Raw genomic sequence first — 10,849 nt, 5'->3', positions numbered from 1 at the left:
GTGTGTTGAAAGCGATTTTAATCGCTGCACATTATTCGGAAGAATTATCATGTCCTGGAATTTATCCTAGAGACATAAATCTTCCTAGAAATATTTTCCCGCTGCTTGTGCGTTATAGCCACATGTCAGAATTTTGCATATTTTCCGCCAGTGCACTGGTATGACATCAGCCAGCTGTGTGACCAGGCGAAAGACAGTTTAGACAGGAAAATATACAGAATTGTTTTTTTGTTTTTTGTGTGTGTGTGTGAAATTGCGTAAAGCGCTTACCCGTGAAGGTCCGCGGCGATGCGCATGCGGCGGGGCGGCGTTTTCATTCCGCAGTTATTATAAAAACAGAACTACAGGTGACCAATGAACACTGTATAATAATACATATATTAACTCGTAATACTTTACAAAGGCAGGGGGCATTGAGATCTTACAACATGCTATATGTCGACGTCCGAGAATCATCCCCAATTTCGGCGTAAGTGAGCTGGATTCTGCGCTATAATCAGTGTCCAATAATGACGTAGGAAGGGAGAGCTAAAAATATATTGGAGGCTGGCAATCACATTTCGCATTATTGCAACGTTTTGAATAAGAACCGCCATTCATCAGCGTGCATGCCCCTTTAATTTTTCGGACCTACATGGGTCGTAAGAATTATCAATGAGGAGTTCTATTGCTGATATTTCTCGACTACGAATATTGTTGCATCCTTTCTGAGCAAAAACAGAAATACCCAACTGAATTATGTCTACCGAAAAATTCACTTATAAACGTAATGTCACGTGAATTTCAGTCAATACTCTGAAATTCAAAAATACATAAAAACATGAGATATCATTTGAATATTTATGTACATATCATATTTCAGATATTTAAAGTTATAAAATCAGTTTCATATCCGGAAGTGAATTTGGCACCATTTCGTGGCGGCAGCACTTCACGGGCAATAAGTGTAGGGCGTGAAATCTGGCATGTTATAGGTGTTGTTATCTCTGTTCAAACAGGGTTTCACAGACTCAAATTTCTAATTTTAGCCAAAAAAAAAGATGTTTCGGAGCGTTCTTAAAATGGAGAAGAGCGTAAAGAGGAGGCATGGAGGAATTTCTTTTTTTTTTTTTGGTTTATGTGTTTTTTTTCTTGACTATTGATGCGGCCTAGGCGAAAACTAACGTTTCTTCCCCACGGTCATAGATTGGAGGTTTCACCGCTTGCTGCTTTCTCTTCTCTTACAATGAAATTTTTTGGTGACAATGTCGAGATACATTTCATAGGTTTGATAAATGGAAAAACTTATATAATTTTGAATAATATTTTCAAAAAATGGCGAACTATGTTACTTAACGATTTCTAGCAAAGTCTGGAACATTTTTATGAATGAACTAATTTACATATTTGAAAAATCCTGACATCGCAATAACATTTATATCTATCTCTTTTCAATCATACAAATTCAGTGAGATATATATAATAAATCAAACTTGTTGCACACATGTGAATAAACGAAAATTTTTAAAATCTGCCAAATTCAAAATCGACTTTTTCAAAAATATTTTTTATTGCTTCATTTTTATCAGCAGTATACGATTGTCGTTTATTATAAAACATGAATTCATATGAAATATATCATATTGTTTATATGACCGGAATCTAAGCTTGAACCTTCTCGGACTTGTGCTGTTGAAGAGCAAGCTTAGTTGAGTAGTACGAAAACATTTTACTCCGCGTTACACACAATTTTACTAATTATTAAGTTTGCTCTTTAATTAGGGTAATAATATTAGATAATTAAATATGCCACGCCAAAATTTTGTCACACTTTCTTTGGCGGATGGTGGTCTTAAAATGAAACCACCAAAAAATAGGTGCCCTAAGAGTGCAGCGGACATTAATATCAATCTTAAACAACCGATTGATATTGTCCTCTTTCGGTAGAAAACAAAAATATTCCAGTTTTTTTTTCCCTAAAGATGTGCGCTAGTTTGCTATAAGTATGTTGTTGATCATGCGCTTTCAAAACGTTATGATCATCAATTCGCAATTATAAAACATGATCAACGAAAAAAAGAAAAAAGACGTCTGTGCACATTTGCTTGATAGCTGCCAAAAGAAAAGAAGCAGTTTTATTCATATCGATCCGAATTCATAGGCTATCAGTCGCCGAAAAATAGTGGTGGTTCAATATAAGGACCACTGTACCGCTTTTGTAAATTTCACAATCCGAAATAGATAAAATAGTGCTTACAAACATCTGAAATCGGATAACTCACCTGTATTTCTTTCACATAACATGATCCAACATTTTGTACCAAATTAAGTTAAGGCTGTCACAGCTTTCATGGCTGTGTGCGTAGAATAAAACAGGAGTCAAAAGTCCTCTATTGCCACAGAATACCTCTGATATCGTAATTAAACGCACACCCTCAGACGAGGGATCTAGGAAATCAAGAAGTGATAACAAAAATATTACACAAGCAGCTGTTGTGTAACTTTCTAAGATCAAAGAGCACAGAAAACTCCAAAACAAATTTATCCGCGCATTTTTGACAACAATTACATCTGTTTTAGATATGTGAATTTACGTTTGCTGTCAGGCAACGTTATTATATGAAATTTTTAAGTTATTTCACAACAAAAAATAAATATATATGACTGAAGTTTGCACCTTTCGCAACAAGCTTTCATCCGGCGCGGTGCGTGGTTTCGCAATTGTACCACCCACTTTAGACATAAAAAATTCTACCGTTTTACTAGAAAATGTTTAACGCTGATGTTAGGATGTCTTACCGCAATGCACAATGTTTTAAGTAAGATGTTATTATAAAATGAACCTGCACTTCAAAGAGTCAACAAACAACTTTACAAGATGAAAGCTTTAATTGCTATCATACAAAGAAATACTGTATTTTCTCTACATATTTCCTGATAAACGACAATAATCTCTTCCTACAATGAAAACATGAACTAACTACCAGGTTGGGTTTTCAAAGAATCCGTCCTGAATTTCCAGAATTTTTCGAAGCATTCGTCCATACAAATGAATGCCACTTATATGCATTTAACTTTTAAGCGTATCACGTTGAACATCTTTTAACAATATAAACTTTTTGGGCCTTCTGGTGAAGTCACAGTCATCAATATGTGTTAATTAGGTCAGGCTTAAAAATTTAGAAATTTCAAAAATCATCAATTGGACATTAATTACAAATACTTTAAAAATTTCTTTATTTCAATAAGACTAGAAAATAGATGCTGAGAGTGTCACAAAAGTGTCATAGCGCAGCACCTTAAGAGGTAACCTAATAGTGAGTGTCAATTTCGAACATGTGATTGTCGACCACAGACGAAAAGATGTTGTCCCTTTGGGGGATTTTTGACAGTTTGGCAATTCTTTTATCTAGAACCTATTTAGGATATAATATTGACCTTTAAATTAAGGAAAAGCCCAATCATCTCTTTTATATGAACACAAATTCAATTTTATAGGTTGAAAATAAACTATATTGCATAAGTTTTAATACAGGAATGTTTTGAAAATCCAACAAATATTTCAAGGGCAAGTTTCTTAAAAATCTTATTTTTATTTGCTTTGTGTTTTATTAGTATCAAGGTATGAGTATGGTTCATCAGCAACTGTTTTCCGTGTTTCCCTTTTGTTGACGTAATATAAACAGAAAATGTATTTTATCTGTCTGATCGCAATTAAAGTTTGAATTTTGCCAGTTCTACGTTGCAACTGCATCCTCGCATAGGTGCTATTCAGGCTAACATTGTGTCGTTCGAGGTCAAACATGTAATTCCCGACCGGTGTAAGTGGAATAAGGTTTCGAATCTGCCACTTCAGTTGTGAATAAAACGAAAACAAAGAAGTCGCCAAGATTGCCATTTGCGCTTTTTTTTTTATAAAAAGCATATCCGGAAAACATTTTTCTCAAAATTAAAAATTTGAATTTGAAGTGAGATGAAAACAACCATATGCTAAACAACATAGTAACGTATTTGATTTCCTGTTCGTCAGGCGTCGTGTATAATATTCCTCTTTCGTGTGGACGAAGCTATGTGCGACAAACTGGACGTTGTCTAAATGACCGGCTACGAGAGCATAATTTTTCGTTAACATCAACTCTAAAAGGTTACCTTTTTGTACAATGTACAAGCAGCAACATATTGTTTGCTGTGTTTGTTTCACTCTCTTTCACTACAAGTGTGTGAATATTGTCAACTGTAAATACGACCCGCTCATACAGGATGGGGCGAGCATGCACAAGTGTGCCAAATGCGTCAAACGAAAAAACAACACCGACGACGAAGTTCCCACGCCTAAAATTTTAACCACGGAATCTACGGTGGACGCGACAGCGGACACTGATGACATTTTGTGTGCTGCAAGTTCATCGACATAAAAAAAAAGACATTCAAACAATACCGGAATATCTCGTCGACAACTTCACACGACAAAAACCGGAAAACGTCTCGCTACGTCAAGAGGTTTGTCGTCTCAACGACACCGTTTCTTTGTTCATGAGTCAGCGCTCCACGAATATTTCAGACGAACTGACGGTTCTCATTAGTTGTCCTACGCCTCTGCCCCTGCAGAGTTTCGCGTCTTGAGGTCCCGAGAGCAGAGCTTACCGAGAACTCAAAAAGCGCCGTCAGTTGAGACTTCGACGAATACCATCGAAACAACGAAGCTCCTTCCACCTGCAGGGTCTTCAGCCCAACGAGACTGCGTTCCGCGAAGCACCATGGATGGCGACGGCTTCACCCTTGTTACTTGCCGTAAGCCCGTAAAGCCCTCAGTTAGCCGTGATTCAACGTGCTTTACATAAAAGTGCCCACTAGGCTGGTGGTGTTAAGACAGCCCCGGAAACAAGTATGAAGGACGTTGAGGATTTGGTCGCTGCTTTTTTGTAAGGTAAAACTTTTGTATGCACAAAATTAAAAACCAAACTTCCCTACTATGCGTTTTTTTTTCACATTCTCGGTGACAAAGGAGTATTTGAAGCGATAAACAGCGTGTCTGTCTGGCCAGAAGGCAGCATCTTCAGGCAATATGCTGGACCACTTCCTGCGTCGCGCCACTTCGATAGTGCAGAAACAACGTTAAGGCTGGTGCTACTGCAACGTAATGCATGATTTTTCTTTGCAATTTTAACCTCTAACCCCAATGCCGAACACCATGAACTTCGATTGCCTGTTTAACCAAAGTTATATGCAGAATCATAGACTCGACCATTATCATACGTTGAAATTTACGCTCTTTGAAACGTAAAAGTGGAAATTTCATCACTTGTTTAGATCAACTTTGTGTTTCGTTTCAAGTGATTCTTTCGGAAACGTGGTACGCAACAGATGACGATGTTCTTATCGCGCCGGGTTACAATCACTTCTTTCTTAGTCGAAGCGGAAAACGAAGGGGAGTAAAGTTTTTATGTTTGACAGGATATTAGATGCTAAATACCCGATGCCTTTACCGAAATTACAGACGACTATGAAAACGTAACTGTGAAGCACGGACGTCAGCTGCTATCTCTAATGTATCGACCGCCAGCTGGTAACTTTAATATTTTTTTTTGTCTTCTCTTCAGATATACCTTGATTTCATATCTTTGAATAACTACTCACTTGTTCTGGGCGGTGACGTAAATGTAAATAGTTCGGAAAACTCTTCTCTTTCGTCATGACAGAGTAGTACACTTATTAGTAGTTGTTATTGCAATGTGATCGTATACCCAACACAAATTACGCGTTCTAAGGCAAGCTGTATGGACGTTTTTATTACCAATAGTAATAATTTAGTTAGCAGTGCAGGTACTATTAGTAGTGATATAAGCGATCATTTACCACATTTTTCAAAACCCGTGATTTATTGGTTAGCTTCGATAGACTCTTAACTTTCCAAATGATAACGGACTGCAAACTGCAATATTTTCAAAGCACAGTCATGCAAACAGAGCGGACTTCTGTCGTCTCAAAGTAATGCGTAAACGAAGCATATGATGACTTCATAAATATTTTGAACGCAATATACATCGCATCGTTTCCACATAAGACGGTTACTGCTAAAAAAACGAACAAGAAAGGCGTGGGTCACGCCACCTAGTTTAACAGTAATAAGAAAAAAGAATCGCTTATATAAGGCGTACCTCTGTTTAAAAGATGAAAATGACCATGCAGTTTTCAAGTAGTATCGCAATCAACTCACATCTGCACTAAAAAAGTAAAAAAAAAAAATAGAATATCACAAACGCCATTTTTGACGACGCTTACAAGACGCGTCCTGCGATTGTTTGGCAGTTGATAAACGAAGTGCTTCAACGCAGCAAGCAGAAGAGTTCAATAGATGAACTTTCACTTTCCGGTGAAAGAGTGCCCGGAATGCACCTATATGTGCTCTTTAACGGTCATTCATTTAACTTGCCTTCTAGCGCGCACAGTGGGCATGCTTCGTCGTAGATCTTGCACCGTGTAGCAGACTCGATTTTCCTACAACCGACAGAAGATTGGAAGTGCTTCATATCTTCATGGGACTGAATAACAGTAAAAGCTATGACATGGACGATATGCAAATAAAGCCCGCTAAATTCGCAATCGATGTGGTGGCCCGGTCTTGGTATATATATATATATATACACTTAGCATTGTCGAGTGGCCAATTTCCGAATAACATGGAACTTTCGAAAGATTCAGCTTTGCATGAAAGTGGAGACAAATATTTAGGTACAAATGATAGACCAATCTCGGTTCTTTCAACATTTCTGAAAAGGCTGGAAAAATTATATTATATTGTTTAGACGAATTTTTCACCCAGAAATCAGTGCTAACTGACTCCCAGTTCGAATTTCGCAAAGAAAAATCCACGGAGAGCACTTTGATTTCGCAGAAAGAAATAATATTGCGCAATATAGAATGGCACCGGCTGACAATGAGAATATTTATTGATCTTAGTAAAGCGTTTGATTTTCTTAACCATTCAACGCCCCTTGAAAAACTTTCGTGTTATAGCATACGTGGCACTCCTTTGATACTTATTCATTCATATTAAAAACATCGTAAGCAATGCGGCTCAGTGAATGATCATGTTTCCTTTTTGCGAATCTTGAAGTTTGGTGTGCCCCAAGGCAGCATACTCGGCCCTCTGCTGGACAATGTGTATATAAACGATCAAGTCAGTATTCGCAACCAAGCAGATTTTATGGTGTATGCAGACGACACGAGCATATTTTTATCCGTATCGAATATGGACGAACTTATACCCATCGGAAACTTAGTTCTGGCGAAGTTTATTTCGTGGTATACAATAAATGGTCTTAAAATAAACACTGTAAAGTATAAGGCTATTTTGCTTACACCTTGAAATAAGCACGTTATTAGTAATTATCCTCTAGAGATTATCACCGACCAGATTGAAATAGTTAAACAGCACAAAATGCTAGGTGTCATTTTTTTCGAGCATATGCTACGGGATAACCACATCCAATATTTAGTTAAGAAGCCGTCAAGAGTTGTTAGAATAGTATATCACTGTCGAGCCTTGCTGCCTGTAAATATTAGCGCAAATTTATCATGCTTTCTTTAGCTCACAAACTATATATTGTCATATGGTTTGGGGCACAAAAATTAAATCAAATATTAATAAATTTACGATCCTATTAAAAGAATGCTGCGTTTTATTGCAAACGTGCCTTATGACAGTCATACCGAACCATTATTTCTTGAATTCCCCGTCATGAAGATTGCCAGTGTATGCGAGTGCCGCTTGCTATGTTGTTATTCATTTTCGCCCGTTTTGTTTTTTTTTCTTTTTGTGTAGAATATCCCACCTGACAAAACGTGAATCTTCCATCCTTGTCAGGCGCAGAGTGTTCTGGAATGTACCTCATGTTCGTACAAGATTATGCACTGTAATCAATTGCGCACAACCTGGCTACATTACTCAAAAAGCTCGTTATAGACCACCATGACATTCACTCTTTAGCGAAAAAGGATGTATGTTATTGAGTTGAACTCCTAAGAGCCAGAGCACGCAATCAATATCCCGTCACCGCTTCTTTCAGCTCTGTCATGACAGTATATATGCAAAATTTTCTGCAATTTAAAATCTCGCTGTTGCGTATCTTGCCGGAGATCAGGTATCAGTAAGATCAACATCAGCATTAAAGGAACCGATAATAGAAGATAAGTCACCGTTCTTGTTCAAGACGCTTCTAACAATAGAAAAAAAAAACAGAAATAAAAGTAGAAGACATGATAAATTCACAGCTTCCACCCATCACTCCATCTTATTGCGGAGCTTGATTGAGATTAGAGGCATTATGTTGAGGCTAATTGAAGTGGGGTAATGAAGTTGAGCGAGAGTTGGAAGCTCCGGTATTATGTTCAAATGAAACGTGCTCTGGCTCTTAGGAGTTCAATTCAATAGCAGAGTCAGTGGCAGAGGCAGGTACGTACATAGTCATAGCATTTGTTTCAAGGGCATATTTTGTCAAACCGCAGTTTAAAAAAATGTCCCCTGTCCTCGCAAGCTGGAGAAGTTTACCCCAAGCAGGACGCACCGAGGAGATAAAATCTTCACTTACTGAGAAGTTGGTGCCCTTAAATTTATAGGCATTAGAAAGCACCGCCTCTTTATCTTTGTTAGAAGCCATTTGAACAATGTTTCGACGACTTCATTGCTGATGGAACTGGCCAATTTGATGTGCTATTTCGATATATGATGCGGGTAGTTGTAAACCTAATCTTTCGAGGTATACATCAAGCGTAGTCTTTTCAGACCGTACCCAAGGCTCCCTCTCAGTATCGCGGAAACCAAAGAAAAGAATGTTAGCCCGGCGCGCTCGGCTCTCAGCACGATAACAGTGTGTTCTGAGCTGAGATACCCCGGCGGCCGCAGACTCCATCAGGTGAACAGAACTGACGCTGCTGTTTATGCCGGTTAATTTTGTAGCGGAAAGGTCATTTTCTAACTGGTTGACCCGTATTGTGCGCGAATCTAGTGATTTTTCGGTGCCGCGTTGTTTCATTTTTGGGTGTCTTACTTCCTGAATGATGTAATTTCGGCCCGCCTGAAGCGTCGTTACAATATCAAGAACTTTATTTAGTAGAGCGTCTCTCTTTTGGACACACGCCCAGGGTTAGACTCACGATTGCCGCCGAGGAGTCAGAGCACCCTGATCCTAACACTGTTGACATAGGTAGAAATAGATGACCAGGCAATTTTGTACAGGTCTACACATTCGAAATACAGATCAATGCAAGCATTAGGGCCCGCCAGTATAAAACAACACTGGTAATTGCCCTTGAATTAGAGATATTAAAATTACCAACCTGAATGGCACGACGAAAAACTTAGGCATCTTGATGCCGCAGATGCTGCCAGGACCACTGACAAAGTTGACGGAAGCAGGCGCTCTATACTTCTTGGTGGCGCTGGGGTCGCAGTGATAGTAGAAGTTGACAGGCTGATTCGTAAAGACACCGTAAAAAATGACGCCGCAGTGGATACGTTTTCGGCAAACCCACAAAGAGTAGGCTTCTGATGACGAGTACGTTTTTCCAGCTGGTTCCACTGAAGTAAGCGATGTAATGTTGCAGCCGATGACAGTGTTCCTGTCGCTGGTTGACGTAGGCCATGACGGAACCAGGAAAGTGAGCAGCAGTGAGGCCCACTCACTTATACTGAATGACGTAGCAACTTATTTCCGAGGTAAAAAGAATAAGGTTTTCATGACCTGGCGCCAATGGGCATTAAAACGTTGCTGTACCATGTATGTTCCCTAATGACCTGTACATCTCTTGCAACCAACGACGAAGAGCACCAAACCAAAGGCCCCCACCAATTGAAGCGGTGCTCGGACTGCAGCCAGTTCTGTCACCACCGATGATGTGACGGTTACAAATGAACACGAAGCAGATGACGATGACATCAGAGCACCTAAGTTTGGTGGATCACTCCACGCTGCGTGATGAGAACTGAACTGCCATAAGGCACCTCGATATGTATCCATTCTTGGCACGTGCCTAGCGCGTTTTTGCAACACTGCTCGTCGCTACTTGTAAGAAATGCATTTATCAAGGGGCTTTAATCTCACGGCGCCGGCACCGCAACCATTCCGCCAGCTACCGCAGCGGCAAGCGGTCCTCCGCTGATTGTCGCTCTAGTTCCCAAAGTAACCCCTCTAGTAACGATCCTTGCGACTGAACTGTGTTCCCACTGGTGCCGGTGTACCCTGTTATGAGTGACTCATCTTTCTCTTCTTCACATATTATATCAGAGTTATGAGTATGCGGCTGTATATGTTGTGTTCAGGGAGATCAGTGGCCGAGTGTGCTCGGAGCTCGTGGTCCGACAGCTAGCGTTGCAGAACCCAGGGATCCCGGAATCAATCCACAGCCCTGCCCGTTTTGAACTGGATGAGCATGGTACCGGCGTGTGGTTGCGTATCCCTACGACGTCGTACACGTTAAAAACCCCAGGCTAGCAGCCGCACTGCACTGGCTAAATTGCGCATCTACAGTGGGCAACACTGTCGCCATGTTCTCGCGGATTCCTGCTGCATAAAACAAATAATGATCAATTTGTTTGTTTGTTCTGTGTTCCTTTATCGTTTGTCGTTGTCTCTTCGTGCGCAATTTTTTCATCATAATTAACGTTTACTAACTCGCCCAGCTTACCACCTTACTACATTTGACTACATGTTGAATCAACGTGTTCGTGGCATGTCAATTACCGAGGCGAATTGCCGCCAGGGAAATGCAACATCGTCATCTGTTTTTGTTGCGTATGTACACCTAAAGCCTTGCAGCTGCTCCGTGAAAGCAAGATTTCGTATAATTTCCGCGAAAAACACGTGCGGCG

The sequence above is a fragment of the Ixodes scapularis genome, unplaced genomic scaffold (genome assembly GCF_016920785.2).
Source record: "Ixodes scapularis isolate PalLabHiFi unplaced genomic scaffold, ASM1692078v2 PGA_scaffold5__190_contigs__length_132052651, whole genome shotgun sequence".
NCBI lineage: Eukaryota > Metazoa > Arthropoda > Arachnida > Ixodida > Ixodidae > Ixodes > Ixodes scapularis.
The sequence above is the reverse complement of the archived record's forward strand: the minus strand, read 5'-3'. Positions refer to the sequence as shown.